Raw genomic sequence first — 23,129 nt, 5'->3', positions numbered from 1 at the left:
AGGTCGCGTTATTTTCCATCTGAGCTGCTGTCCGCGAGCCCGTCGAATAATCTGGAAAAAAAGTCGGGGCCAAATAAACCGAAATTTTCCCTTTAAAATGCGGAATGGCCGAATGGAGCCGACGCGGTCGATATAACTGTGTTCAGGGGCGGAATGAGGGGCGGTGGGCGCCTTGCCCCCTTCGAGGACCTTATTCCATTCAGTCTCGTAAATAGCTGCCGTTTCTGAAAGACCTCTTCCTCTGTCCTTCTTTTTTTTTCTACTCTCCCACGTACACACGTACGCGACCGTGTATTCTGTGCACCTTGCGAAAATTTCTTCGGTTCGCCGAGCGAATTGAAACGCAATAAAATTTATCGTGAAAAATACGGTCTGCCTATTATGGCCGGGCAATCATTGGACGTTTCGTCTTTCAGAGGATTTTCGTTCGCTCTTGCACGAGGAACATCGTAATATTCAGGCGCGACAGCGAGAAGGGCTTCTGTACAAGCACCTAATTTAACATCAAAATACTCGAGAATTATTTGCTGTATGGAAAGAATATTTCCAACGAAAACTAAATGAGAGACCACCAGACTACAATACATTAAAACATTGTCAACTTGATTGAATAGAACTTAAAAATGGTCTCTTCGTGGTTCGTTTGGAAGTCTTGCTGTAGCCCGCCATTGGGAACCCCTACCCTGGATTCTAACGATTAGAGAAACATCGACTGACGTAAGGATCAGAGAGGAAGATAAGGTTAAAACGGGAATGAGACCTAACGTCGAACACTCCGTCGGAGGTAAAACTAAATTCAATTACACACTGCGAGCGAGCATCGGGGGTTGTCATAGTCAACTATAGAGGAGGACGAGTGTCTCGCAGTTCTCTGGCAACTCTTGCAGCCGGTGAGTGTCACCGGGCTCGTGCAACACGTTCGAAACGCCAATGACCACCGGGATAGGCTGCCAAAAGAGACATTCCAAGGAAAGCAGCACGTGCTCAGCAATATTGGCGGAGAGAATGACGAAACTTGAGTCCAGTTTTCGCCTACAGATCGATGGTCTAATTAGTTTTTCGCTTTAATCCTCTGACAAGCAACCTGAATTAACAACCTTCTCTCTTCGAAGGTAATGATCGCGAATATGCAATTAATTAAAAAATAAAAGCAGAAGTATCGGACCCACGTGTGTTTAACTTTGAAATAATTATGGGGTATCGATAAAGAAAATCTTACATACAAAAGAAGTGTCTCATCGAATGGCCATCTTGGAGAAGCAAAAATTGCCCATTTTCTGGCGCCCGTCGAAATCTTTTGGGGTAATATTTACCTTCGAATCATCGCGGAGTACGTCGCCGACCGTCCGGGGAAAAGACGAAGAAATAAGAGGAATGCGAGCGTGGAATGGAGCAGACGACGCTGCTAGGGTTGGAGGGGGCGAGGAAAGTGGAGGCAACCCCTTTATTAGATTACCGGACGAGTGTCGCAGCATGGGCACTCTTTGAGTTCTCGCCGAGGACCCTCCGGGCTTATTGTCTCGTTTCCACAGCTTCACCCTCGGGCCCTCATCCTCGCGCTACGCCCACGTCCGAATCTATTTATTTACGCACTTTTAAGGCGCCACCCAAGTCGCGCTCAAAGACTCTGCAAATTGGCTTGGAATTGATTTCGCCGACGCTGAACGGTTCCCTCGTGCGAGGCTCGTTCGGTTTGAGGAAGGACAAGGGCATCGATTCGTTACCGAACCAAACGATCGCGAACATCTTCGCGGCGTATGGTAATAAATCGCGAAACTTTCACAGTTTTCCTTGGGAGTTCTGCGAGTAAAGTTCCTTAACTCGTCCAAGTTCTACGAGACGTTCCATACGTTTCTGGACAAATCGTTTTAACCATTCGGTCCAGAATTATTAACCCCTTAACAGGGAATTAATTTTTGTTCGGGTGGAAATACTTCTACAATAGGGAGTTTTACTCCCACAGTAACTCTTTGCTTTCTGGCTATATATTTTGGCATCACACCCCAAAATTTTTAAAGTATTAAACCTTCATGAAGAATGGAGGATACTGTCTCGTTTGCCGAACAAATAATCGTGAAATCTCATTTATGGCAGATACCAATAAATTGCAGGAGTTTCATAGTCTCCTTCGAGAAAGGGTAGCCATCGCGATAAACAGAAGATTGTTTGCCGTCACAGAGTATTCGATTTAAAGAAACTCGAAAAAGAAGCTCGTTACGCGAGAAAATTGATCGATTCGTTGAGACTGAAACGATTCAGGGATTCGAATTCGAAACGGAAGACTTTGTCGTTCCCTGCCATTTTATTCGGACGAAATGTATTACCCGGTCGGACGTTAAGAGTTATGGTGACGAAGCTGGTAATGATGGGACAGCTGCGCGGTATGCAGCTTTGTTCGTTGTGAATTCACCCTAGCTGAATTTTGAAAAGTCACATTTACGTTTGTCGGTCGCGCGCACGTGCTGCGTCTATTTCAGCGATTTTTTAACCTTTAGGGAGAACCTTCTCTCATTATCATTCGTTGCTCTATCGTTTTTCATATCCGCCTGCGAGGATCTTCTCACACGTCGATTTAAAAAAATGAACGGCTACGTTGGTTCCCCAACGATGGAAAATATAAAAAATCGATTCAGAATCAAATCATCTCTGGTATACCAAGAGTCTCGGGAACAGACGTTCGGCCATAGAATTCGTAGAAACGAAAATAGAAGGAAGTTTCTACTAATAGCGCGGAGTAGATCCAACAGCGAGAAGGAATTCCACCTCCATCGGGGAGGTGCTTAATCCTCACGGTATCGTAAGCGCAACAGTTTCGGATGAGAGACGGGCCTCTGAGCTAGAAGACGAAGAAGGAAAGGAAAATCTCTCGGATCGTTGATCCTGGCTTAGGACCGCGGCGTTTCACGTAATCGCGAGGGAGGGAAACGTGAATTAGGGGTGGTTTATTTTTCTTCGTCTCCCGTATACGCGAGCACGCACACACGTACCCCGAGCGGGGGATGACGAGTGAATGACAGGACAATGAGCCCGATCTGATGCACGCGAACGCTTTATGATGATTCAATATAAGTTCGGAGAGGGAGCGAACCGCTCGGTTGCACTCTCAATGCATCGGGATCTCGAATCTCGAATTTCTCGCGTGCTTCGTCTTCGGCGGAGATCTCCATAAAGGGGCGATTCATTTACATTCCTGCCGCGAGGAAAGTGATCGCTTATGATTTCTGATCGCCGGCGGCTTTGAGCCGTCGAATGATTAGCCAACTCCGAAACTCGATCGAGACCGTGCTTCCGCGGATATCGGTGGTGATCCGTCGTTCATCGATTCGATTAATTATACAGGGTGTTTTATGACTATAGTCGAAGATTCAAATGGTTAACGATACTCGCTGAAGCGAACAAAAGTGCACATATTAAGCTATATGTGTACTAAATTTTAACGAGGAATTTTGATTTGTATAGATATAATAGAAATCATCGTTGCAATAGGATGAATACAGGCTACTGGGTCGCGTATCGTTTTCCAGGAATTTTATTTTCAAATTAACCATTTCCGCTTGAAGTGGATTCCGCCCTGTTTCCCGGGAAAAGAACCCTTTTCGCGCTCGAGGGTAGAAATCGAACGAGCCGGGCCGTCGGTTAAGGAAGGTTGCGCGACGAAAAACTAGAAGAACGCGGCATCGACGAGGACGAGCGCTGAAAAGGGCGGTGAAAAAAAAAATCAGTTTCCAAGATCGGGGCAAACGCGACGCATTCATCCTCCGGTTACCTTCCCATGACCCAGAAATCGGGAATTCTAAAGACCCGGGCGGATTTGCGTTCAAAAAACAGACGGTTTCACCCGTTGCGACCCTCCTTAGCTCGGACGGAGATGGTTCTCCATCCCCCTACTCCCGAAACGTTTTTTTTTTTAGCATGAATGGCTTCTTCTCCGCCACTTCTCGTTCCTTTTTTCTCCGAGGGTTCCCCAGGTTTTACAGAAATTCGGTGAATATGCAGGATATGCATCATCCGCGTCCCCCTTTGATTTCATCCCTCGACGCTCGACGCGGGTTCCGCGATGATCTCCCGAAATTGGGAAAAAATTTACCTGTCTATGTCTCCTTTCCTCTCTCTTTCGTTTTGGAAACAGGCCTTCTTTTTAACCGAAAAAAAACGTCTGCGCAGCGTCGAGTTTCACCCCAAAATAACGCTTTTTCACACACTTTTTACGCGTTTTCGCCGAGCGGGGGGCACGATCGGGGCAAAAGGGGATCGCTCACCGATTTAAGAACCGGCAGCTAGCTTCTAGATACTAGCTTCTGCCAGGATTCTAACGAAAATTCTCATGCTTTGGGGGCTAATAAATCATGGTGGTCGTTGAAAAACGTGACGTCCTCGGCGCAGAAATTATAGCGATAGAATCTAGGATATTCTATGTAACGCAGAAACATAACAAGATATTCGCATTCTGTACGAGTACTGACCAAGAAAAAATATCTCCTTATAATTTACGTAATATACAGGAAGGGTATATTTTTTGTTATTAAAGCAACATCGAAAACTTGTCGACTGTGTAATAGGAAATCTAACTTTAAATTACAGGATCGAGATATTTGCACGTTCGACCACACACACCTATAATATAATATAACCTGAACGTCGATGTTTTTGTAAAATAAGTACTCGATCGACAAGTGTTCTGGTGTTATGGTTTTCATAACCAGAAAAGTGTATACAGGGTGTTCGGCCAACCCTGGGAAAAATTTTAATGAGGGATTTTAAAGGCCAAAATAAGACGAAAATCAAGAATACTAATTTGTTGATGAAGGCTTTGTTAAACAGTTATTAACGATTAAAGTTCCGACCGTACTGAATTTTTTTCTCGAAAATGCGCAAGATTTCGAGGGAATGTCTATTCACCAAAAATGGTTGTGATAGACCCCCGCAATCGAAAATAATTTTTCCAAAACGATTTGAAATTTTTTTTTCCGTCGAAAAATTTCATACCTTCTCGAATTTTTTTCTAGAAAGTAGGTAGGATTTCAGGGGTATGTCTATTCACCAAAAATGATTGTAATTGACTCCCGCAACCGAAAATAATTTTTCCAGAACGATTTGAAATTTTTGAATTTAATTGTTAATTACTTTTTAAGGAAGCCTCCATCGACAAATTGGTATTCTTGATTTTCGTCTTATTTTGGCCTCTAGAATCCTCTATTAAAATTTTTCCCAGTGGTGGCCGAACACCCTGTATACTTACGAAGGAAATTATCCGAGTGTCTATAATTTGTATGCTTATGTAAACTTATTTTACTTAGAGTTTCCAAAGCTAAAAAACACGTATCGAATAGCGAATACAAGTTTTTTAAAAGGAACCAAAGGAAAGCAAAACAATAGTCTCTCAAAACACGGGTCGCGAGTTGAAACAAGAATTATCCACTGTTCGGTCAGGTAGGAACACCGACCTCCCCAGAGATGCTTCTCTTTCAGACTCCTTTTGTTCCGACGTGGCCACTGTGTGATCGCCGAGCAGAACTTTCAGCCGGTGAAACCACCCTTCGATTAATCGATATCTCCACGGAAAGCGAGGCCCGCGGAGAATAGGAAGCAAAAAGAGTGGTACCGCGATACTCATCTGGCGTGATGACAAAGAGAAAAAAAGATTCGGAACAGTCCAGCTTTAAAAATTGATTGATATCCGACCGATTGCGGCCACGCAAGCCCCCACAAACGATGGAATTAGCAATTTGATTGAAATTCGAGAATCGACGATCCCTCGATTGCGATGGACGGATAAGGGTGTAGTCTGATCTAGAGACCACAAATTTGGGCTTTCTTCTCATATTTATTTAGAAAATAAACTGTACGCATGTTCTTGCATACTCTAAATGCTTGTATAAAGATTTTCAAGCATCGTAGATCATTCAACGTACAGATAAGGCTGCACGAATATGAATTTTTACGCAGTAAATAATTTCGTCGATGTTCTCCTTATCTAAAATTTGATGAAAGTGTATAAAAGAACGAAGAAGAAAATTGATTTGTTGAATGTACTAGACCCAGACTGGCCCCTTAAACGATCTGTTTCCAGATCAACGGATTACGAAACGCATCGACGCGTCGGGAGCGTCGGCCGGTCGCTGGTAACAACGTTCGGATCCATCGCGTGCCACCGACCAACAAAATTAAACCGTGAAATTCTTGCTGAACTAATTGACGGAACCGTCGGTTTAATCTGCGTTCAATTTTCTGCGGCGTGGGTAGCAAGTCGGCTCTGACCGACGGTTTCTTCGACACGCTGTGCACATACGTCGGCTATTTCAACATTTTTCAGTCTAATATCTGAGATATTGTTTTTAGAGAACAGTTTATAGCACCACGAATACGTACATATTTCTCACCTACATAATTTCTATTTGTTGAAAACACATTGACCCTGGTTGTTTCGTCGTATCGTTTTTACGATAGAGTCGAGAATTTATTAAAGATAATAAGCATGTCGAAAAAGTAAGAAAGTGGGGGAATCGATATTACAAGATCGTCAAATTTGTGTCAGGGAGATAGCCGAGACGGTGAACGTTAATATGGATCGAGTTTACGATATTACTCACAATCATTTATACCGACGGTCAATCGACATTCCTCAGGAGTAACAATTAGTTCACGATCTCTATACATTGATTAATATAAATGCTTCTGTCATTCTTCGAGTTACGTCGTGTTCAATGTTCTTAGCAATTTGTCAAACTGTCTTCACAGACGTTAGATGAAACAGTTCGTGTTATAACTGACGATGAAACCTGGATCTATCTATGTAATGCAGAATGTAAATTAAATTCAATATAACATGTTAAGATGAGAACATTTTCTTTTCATCGAATCTATACACGTTGGACGATTATTTATTATTATTTCCAAGTCACCCCGTCTTTCGAGGGTTAGTGATAGTCGGGAAATTAAAAGTGGACGATCGGATATCGCATTTCCAGCGACGAAATTCCTTCGGTGGCATATTGAAGGCGTTTCGAAACCCGGAGCAAACAATATCGGGCCATCGTATTGACGTCGCGCGCGTTCTCCCCGTGTCTACGCCTCGTTCATCGAGGTTATCGATACGCGAGAGTTTGCTCGCGCACCGGTGTTTGATTTATTCGACATTACTCAGTGATAATCTTATTGACCGTTAAAACATGTAAAACCGAGGCGCGCCCTCGACACCGTCGTTATCAGCGGCCCTCGTCGCGCATGCACGCACACGCCTAAGCGAGCCATTATCGGTCGTGCATCGTACAAGTCGATACGGATTTACAGGTTTCACGGGCCCTTTGAGAGACCGGAGTTCAAGCTCTGGCCTTCGAGAGATCGTCAGGTATGCCACGAAATTTTACAAATCGCGCGAAAGATGGTCGCTTTTTTGGGCCAACTCGTGGAAGCTTTATCGGCGTTCGGGCGAAGGAATGTCTGATAAGAAACGAAATCGTTCTTGGAACTCGCGGCCTTCCGCGTCGAGGCAACCTGTATCTCGACTTTCGAGCGGAAACGAGTAAAATTTGGTTCAACCAGGGAATTTTGTTTAACAATTTATCGTATCGTTCGAAGGTGCGTGTTTAAGACAGTGTGGGTAATCATTACGATGCAAAATTTTTTTTTGAAAATAAAGAGGAATCAGCGAGGAGTGCATATTATTTGTATAATCAATGTTTTAGCTACCTTTTTAGAACAATGGACATAAATCATTGTGTTGTCTTCATGAACCATCTTAATTAAGAGCGTAAAGTCAGTATGTTGATCCGAAATTTATTCAGTAATTCCAAAAAAAGAAACGCTATTGAATAAAAGCAGTATATTATACTCTTAATAACGTTTCTTTTTTTTTTTGAGCTACTGGATAAATTTCGGATTTAATTATTCACGCTTCTTCGTTCCGTTACGTATGTATGTAAGGACATAATACCGTCTTTATACTCTTAATTAAGATGATACATGAAGACAATTCGTATATTCGTTTATTGTAAAATATTTCATTTCATGAATCAAATTAATGTCTATTAAATTTTCTTCGAGGCAGAAATTGTATTTTTAGACAATCTAAGAATATTTAACATAAATTAGCAATATTTTTATGCAACTTCGTTCAAATTGTTACGCGCGTAACAATTCTTGCCATCTCCGATTTCATGTCTCTATTGTTCGCAACCTATCGAATTTAAATATCGATTGCAAGACAATAATTCATTCGACAGGCGATGACGCCAGAAAGGAAATTGACGAGGACGTAGATGAGGAGCGTTTATTTTCCGTGACATAACGCGACGTCACGCCAATTACCTCTTGACGCTCGCTAGGACGACAAAGAGCTCGCGTGTTGGCAACTCGCAGACCTGGCGGTAATTAACCGACGTACCATAACCGAATGTCGACCGCCAGACCGATCTTCATCGGCGAGGATGCTCGTAAGCGCATTTTGAAAACGCGACGTGTCCGTGAATTCGAATAAAAACGCAGAAAGGAAGGAACGTTGCTAAAAATCTTTGCAGACAATTATATTAAATCATAACTTCGATATTCTAATTGACTTTACGATTAATGGATTCTAATTTGCTCCTAAATTTACGAGTGGAATGCAAATATCCATGGACTGAAGAGTAAAATTTGTAATATCCCAGACTACCTCGAGTCGAGGGTAATTTTTACCCTGTTCTCCACTGGAATATTTACTCGACAATTCTCTCGGTGCACTAAGTAAATATATATGATTATTCGTGAATAAATGTTACCTAAATCCTGGTTCGAAAACAGGAAATGAAAGAAATCGAACGAGACATGATCCAAACGCGCGAGTAAAGACGCCGAATGTCTCTTGCGCGTCCTTCGGCGCGGCGTCGGCTCGTTCCTTTGCTTCTTTCTCCCCGTCGCTCCGTGAGAAAAGTCCTCCCTCGATCTGTCCGGCATTGCCTCCCCCTCTTCCGTCGTTGCAGAAGCGCAACAGAACGATCAAGAGAAGTCTCTGGTCGAGAGAGGAGCAGCCCGCAATGGCAATACGGGCGACCGGTCCGCGGGGCTACCAGTTTTTGTCGCTGTCCTACGGGGTTTCTCGCACACAGGCGCATCCCGTACACCTACACACCCTTCGATGCATCTACGTGGCCAACATACCAACACACACCCGCGAACGTACTCCCTCGAACGCGACAAACTCATTTATACGAACGCATGTCGGACCGACGCACACGTTGCTACCAGTTTGCGCGCACGAGCATTCATACTGCGCAGAGTTTAGCAAATTTCAGTTCCGAATACCGAATACATATTTCAGATCCATTTATAAACCTCCATTCACGTTTCGATCGTAAATTATGGTTCGAAAATAAGATTTTACCAAGTCCTGTTCAATGTATACTAAAGTGGTTTTGACATTTTCTTATTATAGAAATATCGGTGACTATTGATAATGAAAATATAGTTTCTTGGATGTGTAATAATGTCCAGTCCACTTAATCTTAACACGTGTGCACGGATACAAAAGTCAGACCATAATATTGTTTCCCAATATCGTTTCAAGTCGTACATAAATCTAGTAACATTATATCATTATTTAAGCAATTGTAAATTATTCTAAAACAAAATGATACTGAATGTACCGGATCACAATTATCGCTCTAAAGTACAGAAATCATTTCTTCTCCAAATTTTAATTTTTCAAAACCTGTAAAAAAATGTTAACCCTTATTAGTCTAAGGATCACCCTAACATTCGGTGCACGCACACACCTAACCCAGTCCACATACTACGCTCGACTTATCTAGGAATCTACTCGACTCGCTATACGCGACGCGCAACCAGGCTCGATGCATTACGCATGCACGAGTACTCGGTGCATCGCAGGCACGCACTCGCGCACGCAGAAGTGCATCAGCCGATTGCATTCGCGGAGAGTGCGGTTGCATTGGCGGCGAGGCCAGCCAATCGGGTTATCGGGCGACGAATTCACCCCTCCAGGCCCCGCTGAGCCGAGCTCCGAGGCGGGCAGTTTGCTTTAAGGATCTCTTCGTTCCCCCCTTATATATATTTTTTTCTTTTATTTATCGTACGGCTCCTCTTTCCTCTTCCGATTCCTTCTTTCCTCGTCTGGGTTCGTCCCTGCTCCTGTCGGGCTCCTACTCCTCGAAGCAGCTCCCGAACACGAGGTTACGCGATCGATCCGCATCAAAGGATGCCTTGCTCTCGCGATCGATGCGTTGCGTTCTCGATCCTCACGTTTCGGATCTCGTGCGCACGATGGCTGCTTTCGATTCTGATGCCTGGAAAATGCATGGCCAACGAAGCTTGTGCATTTCTTGTCCGAAGAATTATCAGCTATGTATTTATAATTGATCGACAAATGAAAATCAAACAACTCGTCGAGAAATCGAGTTTAAAGAACACCGCCAAGAAGTCCACCGAAGCGAAAAACCGAAGAATTATCCAACGTTTGCGTCCAAAGCGACTCCCAGACTTAAACACGATTTATTTAAATCGCTCGTCGTAAATCTCGGCTGGCGTGCTCCGTGTCAACGTACCGTGCGAAATGGAAATAATTACTCTTTTGTGAATATCATAGCACGCCCGTGAGCAAAGAATGCAAAATAAAAAAAGTTATTAACGCTTTCATTTGAATATGAATACGCGTCTGGAACGCGCGGAGAGAAATTCCCTCGCGCGTTCGTTTTCTACAGGGAAAACGACGCATCGAGGCCAGACGAGGCGAAATAATAACACATAATGCTCACCAGCTAACGCGAACGCCTTAATTAACCTACGGAGAGAGGCCTGGTAAAATAAGATGCGCGAATCATATTTACGATCGCGTGGCGCGATACAAGAGACGCGCCGCGAGAGAATAGGAAATGATTTTCTGCCACGTTTGAGACCCTGTAAACAACCGAGATCTGATTAAGTTAAATGTCTTGACTTAAACGACGACGAAGGGCTCGCGTCGAAATAACTTCGACGAAAGAGATCGCGGATGAAGATCGAGAGTGGAAAAATATAAAACAAAAAAGTGGATTCATGGAACGATGTCGTATTCAAATTACGAGTGTCTAAGAAATTATAAATTTGATCCATTTTTACCGTGATCTATTGCTTAGTGGAATTATGAATCGAAAATTGTAGAGATCAGCTTAATCGATACAAAAAGAAATAGCAACACGCGCACGTGTACGCAGCGCTAAGCGTAACGTGTCTAACTTCGTTTCATTACTTAATGCTTTAATTTATCCTTTGCCAGCGTTGAGTTATGCAATTAATCTAAATAAAGACATAATCATTTTAACGAGCAGCTATCAAAGTTTGCGTATAATTACGCACGATATCGATTCCCGCGGTGCTCACGCGATATTTTTACGTCGATGACGATTCAACCGCGCCGGGGAAACGAACCGAGAAGGGGCTGGTGCAAAAACAAACGCGGTCTTAATCTGTACAAACCTGTATCTCGTAATTCGTGCCAGGTTTCGGCGAAAAGTTTCAGACTTTTTTTACGAAACGCACTTTCTCCCCGGAGTTCAATTTGAACGGTTATTAAAATATCCAGTAATCACATCATCGAAGGCAATCTTCTGGCGAATCAGCATTTCACTACGAATAGCTTTCACATCTAACAATATCATTTCGATCCATTCACCGCCGTATGAACAACGTGAGCGTACTATCTAGGCGCTTCGAGGTGTTACGACAGGATTGATTTATGAACTCGTGTCTGCAAGATTGTTTTTGTCAGTTTTGATGAATACTCTGTGCTTCTAAATTCTCGGGGACCTTTTTTCCAGCACGTGTAGTTTGATTACGAACAGTAGATCCGTGGTTACGACTGTTTTTAAAGTCGCAGATTCACCGACGCAAGTTAATCTGAATTCTAGCGAGTTGGAAGATGCGTATTTTAATTTTTCTTAAATTTAGGACTTAAATTTTTAATAATCTAACGAGAAGGAGGGAAAGAAAATAGCATGGGACAACAATAAACTTCAGTCGCACGTATACAGTTTTAACGTATCGTCTAGCTCGTGTCTTTCACGAATTAAATTACTGTAAAGTTAATTCAGTTTAATTTAATTTGATTTAATTTGGTTTAATTGAATTTGATTTAATTTAATTTAATTTGATTTGATTTAAGTTAATAATGTGCAAGGAGAGATACATAATTCAGACGATGATAAATATTAATGCATACAATACAAGCTGCAACCAACGAAGTGTTTTTACACTTAACTTCCGTAGTATGTATACAATAATTGACATTAAGATTAAATAATATCGTTAGAGAGAGTGTGAAGTACAAAAGATCCGATAAGCCGAGTAGGTAATATTCGTAAACATTTCCTAAAACTTGTACGGTACGCGTGAACGTATCATTTACGAAAATATTGTACTGAAAATCGTACTTGTTTCCGTTACGTTATTTCTTTGGATCGCGTTACCAAAAAGTTTCACGAGCAATTAGTGGACGAAACGTTTAACTCGAAGCAATCTTCGAAGCAATCGTTGGAACGAGTCTCGCGGCTACTAATTTTCCACGCAGGCAACAAATCAAATTGTTTACTTAACAATTATTCAAATGCGCGCTGCTGTAGGTATAATTGTATGGGAATGCATGTAAATTAAAATCATTATAGGTTTTTGCTCGTTACAGCTATGATCTCGTTAGATATTCATGATGGTTATAACCGGGTTCGGACGCGCGTGTAAATGAAATTTCACGCGGTTAATATATTTTATTGACACCGTGAGGGTAGCAAACGGGATACTTCGACGCGGCTGATGATGAATACATCGCGGGGAGAGATGGATAAGAGCGCGGCGCAGCGAGAAAACGTCCACAGAAAAGTAACGAGGTGCTAGCGCGAAGCCACCGGGAGATTAATTAGGTACTAAGTGGAAAAGAGAAACTGGGAGGCACGAGATGATTGCCAGCGATTGGCCGGGAAGCCAGCAGGAATTTAATAAGCCGTACGCCGCCCGCCTTATCGGCAGTTCCCACGTTGCATCCGCGGCGAACGCATAAATGCATCGCGAATTCGATCTCTTTGCCGTGCGTTTGTGCGCGCGACGACGAGCGGAGTTGCCCTCGCGATGAATGCGAATCGATCATAGCCGGGCAAATTTTATTTCCGAATAAAAACGTTCCTCCGCAAACTAGTTTCCGTTTGCGTTTCGTAAATTTATTAACACTGACAATGGAATACAAATTGAAAGGTAAATTTTAATGAACACAAATTTTCAACCGCACTCAGTCTAGTGAGATATATTGGAGATACATAAAATACTTATAATAGGATATGTGACTTTAGAGTCACGTCGATTTGTAATTATCCAAATACACCTATTTTAGTGTCCCGCGGCGTGAAAGGAAAAGTATCATTCACGAATGACTCTGCAGTTAGTATGCTAAAGAATATTATTGAATCTTCGCATGCTAGATGCAGCGTGATTATATCTAGCTATTTCATCACTTTATCGCTTCAGATAAGATCATTAGAGGCAATCAGTCGAAGAGTGTCTAACGCTTTGCTTAGGCGATAAATACTATATTATTAGTAAATATCGGACTTAATCGAATCGTGATACTGGTTGGATGTATCTTTCTGTCGTACTTCAAAAAACAATGTTTTACTTGATTCCTGACTAACAGAAGACGAGATGAAAATTCGATGAAGATTTCTCCAAATATTTCCTACTAAAATAAAAAGTAAAAATATTGTAAAAATACTGGTCCGACGCTTCCATATTGCGACCGGAATCGCTGACGATTTCCAGCGAATGAAAATCGACGCGAACGTGTCCCCATGGTGGCGGGAACCTAGTGAAAAATAAAAAATCGCGTAACGGCAGACAGCAGCCACCCCGTTGCGACCCTTTTTCCGATCGAGAGTCGTGCGTCGTTACGGTGCAGCGTCGCGCGGAACGGGACGACTCCTAGAGGAGTAGGGTGCTCGTGGAAAAAAAAGTTTAAAATGTTTGAGGAAGGGGTGGCCCATCCCCTTCCCTCCGGTGACTGGCACGAGAGGTGCAGAGGTTGTATTCCTGCGGAATCCTTCGACAGAGGCGATGCGGTGGCATCGAAACGCGCGTGCTAGGTTCATGCCACGCACCTTTCCACACGCTTCTCTCCTCGTCGGTGTGGCGTCACGCTCGCGTCGCGACGGTGTGCGTGCGTACACAGGAAGAAGCGTTTAGGCGACGGAATGGACGCAGATGCTTCGACGGGGAACGAACAGACGGAGCCAGCCGGCTTTTTGGGGTGAGGAGCGAAGCGGATGGTTTAGACGCCGTGGACGTGTGTCTGCCATTGTGATTTTAAAATCGGCTACCCGACCGGTCCTCCCCTTTCCCTCGTTACCCCCGCCCCTCCGCGACCTCACCCCGACGTGTTTTCCAACCCCTTTGAAGCTGCGACGCTGCTAATGCCAGCGTAGATTCCGTTTCGAGAGGATCTTTGATCTTAATGGACAACGCTCGCTCGTGCCTCTGCTTCGCTTTTCCACCCCTGTTTCTGGGGTAGTTGCATTTTTCACGGTGGTCGATTAGCCACTTTCAGCGCTGGAAATATCTCTGCATTAAAATTGACACGCCTTTTCTTTGTTCGGGACGTATGTTACCTTATCTGCAATATGAAATTACCAATTTTAGAAAAGTGATAATTCTACTATTTGAAAATTCTAGTACATAAATTATTTCACGGTTTTTGAGTGCTAAAATATCTCCCACATACTGAATAACGCTTTATCCTATAAAAATACATCTCTCTAATTCTGTGTACAATCAAACACATCCAAACTGTAATTCACAATTACAGATGAATTTCATATGTCATCAATAGGGGAAAAATAAGGTGTTAAATTTGGCTATAAGTCGAAGAAAAATAAAAGGGTTAAGTGCCATTGATATTTTACTCCTCGTTGCATTTTATTTCGCGTCTCGAGCGCCCTCGAATCGTTTACAGTATCTTTTCGGTATAAGTTACAGACCGCTGGTTTAATTGTCCCTCCCTCCGAGCCGGTTAGACCGAAACGCGCAAAGGGTGCTCTCATTCTGGAATTCCACTTTTGTGCTCGCGTTTGGGCCGGTTTCGTGCCCCGTGGGGATGTTCGACACGGTACATCGACTGTGACCCGCAGGCATAAACATTCAGCTGTACCTACAAGAGAATCGAGCCATACGTCCCTGTATCGTCTCACTTTCGAAAAAAACTGCAGCGTTCGCGGCGGATGTGTCGTTTCGGCCCAGAAACCGTAACATTCAGCTGAAAGACGGAACGCCAAACACGATCAAACGTCGATGTATCTGTCGGGAGTAATATTAGGGGAGTACTGATAACAAAAAAAAAAATATTACCTTTACCACGGAGACACAAGGGTGACGAGAAGGGTTGCGTAGTAAGTACCTCCCCTTTCGCTTTAAACTTCACCCAAAATGGCGTCGGTGGCGCGAGTTACATGCAGATTGGCTAGGTGTCGGCCGAAAGGAGTTATGTCGAAGGGTGGTTTCCAGCAACCCCTCCGCGGAGGGCGGTTTCGCGCTTGCGCTCACAACCCTTGCCGTTCTCCTCGATCCCCTCGTCCAGCCCCTGGTTGCGGTGCCTTTTTATTATTCACGTTTTTTTATTGGTCGACGCAGGTAGTCGGCCATTTACATAATGGCGTTCATCGTGCGCGATTAAATCGGTCTCGAGAGCGTTTGAATAATTCCTGGTTCGATTCGCGACTCCGTTCGATCCATTTCAAGTACCAGAGACCCATGGAGCGCATTCCTCGCGATCGACATTGCGAGTCCGCCGACGTGGAAATCGCGATGATCGTTTGCGTACGACGCGAATATCGATCGCCGAGCGTTCCTCGACGGGGTCGAATGGAGATTAGGAGAAGTTGATGACAGGAAAAGTGCATCTCGCGGTCGGATGCGTTTTCGTGAACGTACGGAAAAGCGTAGATAAGGGTGGACGAGTGTTAAGGTAGCCAGAGACGGAGGGGAGGGAGGGGCTGGCTTTATCGATCCCCGCTCTGACAAGGGCAACCAGCAAGAAATAGGTTCAGCGATTCAAGGGGAGAGAGAGAAACGTGGAAAGTCGGTATCGATACCGCAACGTCGAAGAATTAATCCTGTAAATAAGAGTATCCGTATCCATTACTTTCGTTTAAACAAGGCTGCTTTAACGAACGAAATGGGCCACGGAATGCCCAGAAACGAGATCCATCGCGCACGTTTCTTAACAATGACAGACGAGGTTTCGAAAGTCCAAACGATAGTACCCCACGGTTGGTGTCATCTGGGTCAAGAGAGTCCTCCTCGTCTTTTGATTTGGAATCGCGATCGAGAAGAGCTCGTAATCGCGAGAAACTAATATCGTCGTAACGCGATAACACTAAAATCCCACTTGACAAATCACCGGACGCAATTGCGAAGTTGTCTCGAGATCTTACGTAATCTGTCATATTTGTTTTCGATCTCTGTTTTATCAAGAGTAGGAAGTAGATGTTTGCGAGCGTCGAAGAACAGACAGGATTTGTTTATAGAGACATTCTGTATCAATCTATATTCTTTTATAGTTAATATTTCGTGCTACTTCATTTTTGAAGGATTACAAAGTTACTATTTAGTTTGTATAGATTTAGAATTGATTTCCACGATTTCTGTTTGAAAAATTATAGATAGACTAGGCAAATCTCGTTTCACGGAGAATGACACACTTGTATCTCGGACTTTGATTCTAATCAACGTTATCTAGTGGTATTTTTACACATTAAACGCGCAACGTGACAGTCGATGATACAATGTAGCACGTACCCGCGCGCTCGAGTGCAAGTTAGAATATTTTTTCCCAATAATCCTGTAAAAGTGGCGCGTATTAGTATCATTATCTGTCCGTAGGAGTAACACGCGCGATTGTCAGATTCTTTTTCTAGATAAAGCCACTTTATTAGTTCCAGAGTAAACAGCATAAATTTTCCACTATAATGCGTCATCCTAATGAATCCTCCCAGTAATTTAATTACCCCGATGCAATTAACTTACATCGTTATCGATAAAATAAATTCTACCGACGATTTATATCGCCTTTCCAGGCTTTTTTTCTGCCCGAGTCGGTGTCTTCGTCTCGTAGACGGCTTGACCGTCAATTCGTTTCGCTCTTCGGTAATTCCATTTGAATGAAAAGGCAATTAACGCGATAAACGCGTGTCTAGAACCGGTTCGTCGTTGTTTCGTGAAATCAGATGACTCTGGATAACGATAACAGTTTCACGGCGATGCTTATTCCGTGTTCTTTTCACTGTGTTTTGCGTCAGCTGCGTTCGATCTCGTTCGACGATTAGGCGTCTCGAGCGTCTACGTGACGGGATTGCCGGCGTCGTTTATCATCGTCGAACGGAAGACGCTCTATTATTGAAATTACGAAAGAGCGAAACGGAATCGTGTTGTACGGAGATATCGTTGCGTTTCGGTTCGCGGTATCTTTTCACCGGATCGAGGAAAGCGTCGTCCGATTAAAGGTCGTTCACATTTCGATGCGCTCGCGACGCCCGGTGCGTTCACGCGTGCATCGGGACGACGGGGGGCGTCGTGGAAAAGGTGAGCTTCGGCGTCCCGTTATCTATGCCCTCGATGCATTTTCGTGGGGTTCCCTTATCGAGCGTCTCGAATCCGTCGGCACGTGGCCGACCAAACTATCTCGAGACACCGTCGACAGGTGGTTTAGAAATTTTGATTATCGAACGATAATGTCAGATCGTAGGAATTTTTTCACACGTCGTAATGTAAACGATTCGTGTTCAAACGAACGATAAACTCATCCCGATGTACACCTGGACACGTCGAGGAGTAATGTTGGTATTTATCATTTATATTTATGAAATTACCAAGCAGTTTTCAGTAGTGCAAATGATAATAAATTTCTATTGGAAATGTATTACAATTCGGTTTAAAAAAAGATACTTATCAGGCCTTGGATATCTTTTGTTGTGCGACCATTGCGGATTACTGCATTAATCAATCGTTGGAGTATATATTCACAGTATTAATTATATGTTGACACGAAAAGAAAATGTTTAGCTAGGGGGGTGGTGCATTGCAACGGAGTTAAGAAGTTATTTCGTTGTCCGATACAAAGGAATCCAAACGTAGGAAAGGGAGACAATTTTAATTCGAAGAGCCGCGCGAATCCGAACCAACGTCCAGCAATTTATTTATTGGAGAAAGTGCTCGAGGGCTGGTCCCGTCCTCCGGTAGCGGTTCGCCTGTCCTAAGCAGGATTCAATTTGGCCACTGCCCACGATTCCACCTTCAAAGAGGAATCACCATCGTATATAGCCCCAGCGGCCCTCGTCGACGTGTACAGGCCCGGTCAGCGGCCTCCACTATTAATCTTATATCGAACGCTTTATCCGCGTCCGCTTCCTTCCTCCTACGAGTTTTCTTCGTCCACCCACGCCCTCCCCCGCGCCACCCCTCGTCGACCTCTTCAACCCTTGGACGAGCAGGAATTTTCAATTCTTTCGAGTACCGCGGGAAAGCAGATTGCTCGGGGCTGTCGCCGTGCGCGACGTCGAATCCGACGCCGTCGAACGAAATTTCAGGTCCAACGAACGCCTCCGTCCTGCTATCAGGACCAACCTGGCCCAAAACACGATTAGCTAGGAATTTCGAACGAAACGTGGAACTCGAATCCGTTGGGAAATCGTTGGAAAATCTTCCGGAATTTTATTGTTCGTTCCAAGACAATCTTAATTCTGTTATCAAAATTAGAAATATAGAAGTAAAACTGTACTTCGACGAAGTCTTTTCCAACCTGTGTCGTGGATGTAATTGTATAAATCGGAAGAACGTTAATAATTTCGTCTTATGGAGCCGCGAGTGAAACGTTGAAAAATCGCTCTGTTCCGAGTTAGTCGTGGTCTTACGAAGAATGGCGGACCGGAGCCTTCTATTCCTGCAGGTTCATGCGTCCACGCGATTAATCGCGCACGGAAATGGAAGGACGTGGAAACGAGCGTCGTCGTCGGACGCTTCTGGCAGGACATTGGCCAGGACGAATAAGTAATGTAGAGGTCCATTATGCTGAAACGGTGAAGGGTCTCTGCGACCAGGGTCAGCCAATCCCCCAGAGGGCCGTTAAAGTGAAATACTTCTGAATGCAAGGTGGCTTGGCCGCCTCCCGCAACCCTCGCGACCGCCCTTTCGCTCTCCTTTCTTCCCTCTCCTTTTTCACTGTCCCGGTTAGACCCTCGACAGTGCCGAACCTAGGCGTCCATAGGTAAATCGTTGTTATCTGGACAGTGATAAACCCGTGAATGGAGTTCGCGCCTGCCCGGACGAATGAGCGAGGGGAACACGAAGGGTGCAAGCCACCCTCGACGCTCTGCGACTCCGCCGGGGGGGGGAGGGGCGGAACCGATCACCAAATGGATGGCTCTGTTTATGCGAACCGGTCTTGATCTCTCAGGATCTTGAGAGTCCGTTTCAGGGACTTTTTATGTAATAGAAACGGGGGTATTTTTACTATATTATAACTAGTGCACAATTGCACCCTCGCAAACTATGGTAGTTCGATTTTATATACCGCAAGAAATAGAAGATTCAGAGTGTTTTCTTTAAAAGGCTTTTGACTTAGAATCATTTCAATATACCTTTAGAGAGCACGACAAGTGTCAATAATCATTTAGTTTCTCGGTGGTCCCGAAAATTTCATTTCAAACGTAACAGCGCGTTATAGAACGCAATATTACGAGGTTCGTGAGATCCGATTTTGTAGGAGTCAGACCGCGGCCAGCTCGTGCGAGTAAAATCCACGAGACCGGAAACGCTTTCACTCTCGCGAGCGGGTAATGGCTCGCGTTTGATCTCCGACACGGCAGCCTGTTTACGCATCGGCTTTCCACGCTAGAAATGTTAATTTAATAACGACCGCTCGGATTTTCTTGAGCGTTTCTCGCGCCTAATACCGAGCAACATTCTCAAACAAGGTTAAGCAAATTTTATTCGCGAACGAACTTTAACATTTTTGGAACCTCCACCGTATGTAAATACGAGGTATGAGAAGGGGGGCAGAGTCTAGAAATTTCTATAAATCGGAAAGTTGCTATATCGATGCGGGATCGATCAAGCGCGTGACGCGATTCTCGCGAGGAAAAAGGTAATTGAATTTTCCGGGATGTGCACGCGAAGGCACGTCGATTCCGTCGCCCCTCGAGGGGTGGTTCCGTTTGTCTCCCTGTGGGTAGAAAGGAACCGAGGGAGCATGCAAACACCGCGAGATTAAAGGAACCGTCGTTCCATGCCGTGGATCTGAAATCGTGGCCCGAAGACACGGCCATTGACCGACGACCCTCGTCGAAACGCAATCCAGACCAGCTTTAATATCCGAAAGTTCCACGCGAGTAAAACGATGACGATTTCGCGTGTAATCGATGACCGATTCTACCGGTCGATCCCACGCGAGAATAAAGTTTCGCGGGTAAACGCGCCACTCGGCGATAAATAATTGCCAAAGATGACCAGTTCATCGCGCAACCGCGTATTAATTAATATTGAAAGATGCCGCGGGGGATCATTACTCTCGTTCCTTCGCCAGAAGACCACAGTAGGAGGAAAATGAGCGTCCAATTACCAGCATTATGGCGGTTACTATTAATTAGAGAGGAATTAAAGATACCGCGGGTGCGCAAGAATTCCAACTAATTCTGAATAATTATCGTTGCGTTGAGATTCGTTCGTTGGTTGCTTGCCGAGCGCGCACGCGTGACGGCATTGTGATTAATTTTAAGATGGAGTCGAAACACCGCGGCCGAAGAATAGAAAGCTACCGGGGTAGCGGTAAGGTTCGAACAGGAAATTAAAATGGTGGCGTAAGTCTAGCAGCTGGTAATGAGGATAACCTACTGCGTCTGCTGTTCGGATTAAATGCGACTGCGAAAGGATGAAAATCTTTGTTCGGGTGATGGGATTCATCAGTCAGTCCCGCGAATTGGCAGGTACGAGTCACTCGGTGTAAACGCGATGGTACACGAGTTACGCGAATATCGTGGAAAGCGGAGTTGAAACGCATAAATTATGAACCGTTTCGGGACTGACGGTAACATATGCGCGCATTGTATTTTACAATCGATAATTTTCTGACGTATAATATATTTGTACCCGCGTGTCGTGTGTGCGTGGATATTCGTGGAACTGTGCAATTATCTTTCGTAACGCACGTTGTACCGTGCACGTACAATTTATCAAAACTTGTTTCAATGAAAGCGGCCAGTTAGCAAATTTCGACGGAGAAACGTGTCAATAATCCTGGGATAGAAAGGTTAAATTTATTTTTACATTATCCGTGAGATATGACGAGGTATATAAATCTTCCAGGAAATATCAGTGGAACAAGCGTTTCTACTTGTACGAATCAATTGGTGTACCTACTTCTGCATCTATTCGTAGAAATCAGTTACAGTACCTGAGTATTTGAAACTCGTATTGAAACGGTGTTCTTACAAAAATATAACCAGGTAGAATTTGGTTAATAGAGAGATCCGATCGTTTCTCGAAATAAGATTAATTAACCCGGTATAGAAAAGAAGATGGAAACGACAGGATTGCAATCTCGATTTATTAGAAACGATACTCAAAGAAAAGATCGAGGCAAGAAATCGACATAAATCATCCGTAGGTTATGCCTCGTAAAATATACGACCGTCTGATCGTGGACGTTTCAAGTTAGGAATAATCAGCGTGCAATGGTAATGAAAGTGAGAAGATGAACGCAAAAAGAGGAAGAAACTAGTGCCACACGCTTAAACTAAGATGGAGTCGTTTCTTTTGCTACGGGAAGTCCGGTCGAAGTTGGCATACGGAACAATGGAGGGTCCACCGGTCGGTCGGAGGAGGTCAGCGGCCATTCTCTGATGATATTGATTAGCCGACGCCCTTAGTTAGCGCCAGCTACACTTTCTTCGGCCCCGCTGCTTTTCCTCCAGCTCTTGTTCCTCTCTGTAAACGTTTCCTCTCGCTCCCTCAGCCTCCCGCCGCGAAACTCCTCGGTATCCACCCTCTCTTTGTTTCCCTTCGCTTTGCTCTTCGAACTTCCTCTCTCGTTCTTCCATCTCCATCAGGATCGCTTCTTCCTCGCCCTCGTTAGCGAAGGAAACAGAAAATGGGGTGAGAGATGTCGGTTGGAGCGAGGCGCGGACCAAGCCTGCGCTAAGTCTCTGCGACTAAATCATTCATCAAGCAAATAATACCGAGGCTGAGTCACGTTTCACGCACGCGGGGGTGATACGATATTCGCGTGCTTCCGTCGCTAGGATGCGTCACGCACGAGGTGTCGTGAAAATGGGGATTTTTCCGCTGAGATTCCGAGATATTATAATTATGGCAATATGTGTATTACTATGAATAAAAACACCGACGTTGACTGGTGGTGAAAACCAGAATCGAGCAAAGTCTATTCAAGAATAAGTAAAAGATGGTAGATTTGTTTGAAAATTACTTTTCCATCGAAGATCGCTGTTCTTTTTGTAAAGTATCGAGTAAAGGGGTTTGCAGTACGAAGGGGTAGCAACGTTCTTCGTTAGTGACAGACGCGTCTCAAATTCGAAAGAATTCGATACACCCTGCACAGAAGGCTGACGGTTTCGGAAACGTCCAGTGCCCCGGTGTAATTAGACACTGCAGCGTGGAACAACATCCAGAGGCAGGCATTGTTCCCAGAAATTAAGGGAAACGAGGGAAAGCCCGGAAAACAGGCAGAAATAGGGGATTCGGAGGGTTGCTAATTACGCGAGCTCGTGAAGGGGGAGAAGCTATTTTCTGTGCAGACACAAAGACCCCAGCGCGCGTTATATTAATACACGAAAGGGACAGGGAATTTGTTTCGGGAACTTCTTTTGCAATTTGATTCAGCCTCGATAACGCTGCGCTCGTAGAAATAATTTCTCGTCGGATATTTTCATTCCTGATTGTGCGTAAGCGTGGACTGCGTACTTTCTCTTCGTCGGGAAATTTCTTTTCCCAGCTAATACCTTGCGAAAGGTCGAAGAAACATTTATAAAACACAGTAATTAATAGACTATCCGAAATATGAAATTTAATGCAGAGAAATATTGAAATATCTATAAAATCGTAAACGTGGGATCGTA

At 44.2% G+C, this 23,129-nt stretch overlaps 1 protein-coding gene across 1 annotated transcript in view; it reads left to right on the top strand.

Annotated features, from left to right (window-relative positions):
- The window catches only part of LOC143345554 (uncharacterized), a 138,263-nt gene that overhangs the window by 54,518 nt on the left and 60,616 nt on the right, over positions 1-23,129 (top strand). The gene's annotated exons all lie outside the window — the stretch shown is intronic.

The sequence above is a fragment of the Colletes latitarsis genome, chromosome 9, assembly GCF_051014445.1.
Source record: "Colletes latitarsis isolate SP2378_abdomen chromosome 9, iyColLati1, whole genome shotgun sequence".
Lineage (NCBI taxonomy): Eukaryota > Metazoa > Arthropoda > Insecta > Hymenoptera > Colletidae > Colletes > Colletes latitarsis.
Note: the sequence above shows the minus strand (reverse complement) of the source record. Positions and strands in the feature narration are given on the sequence as shown.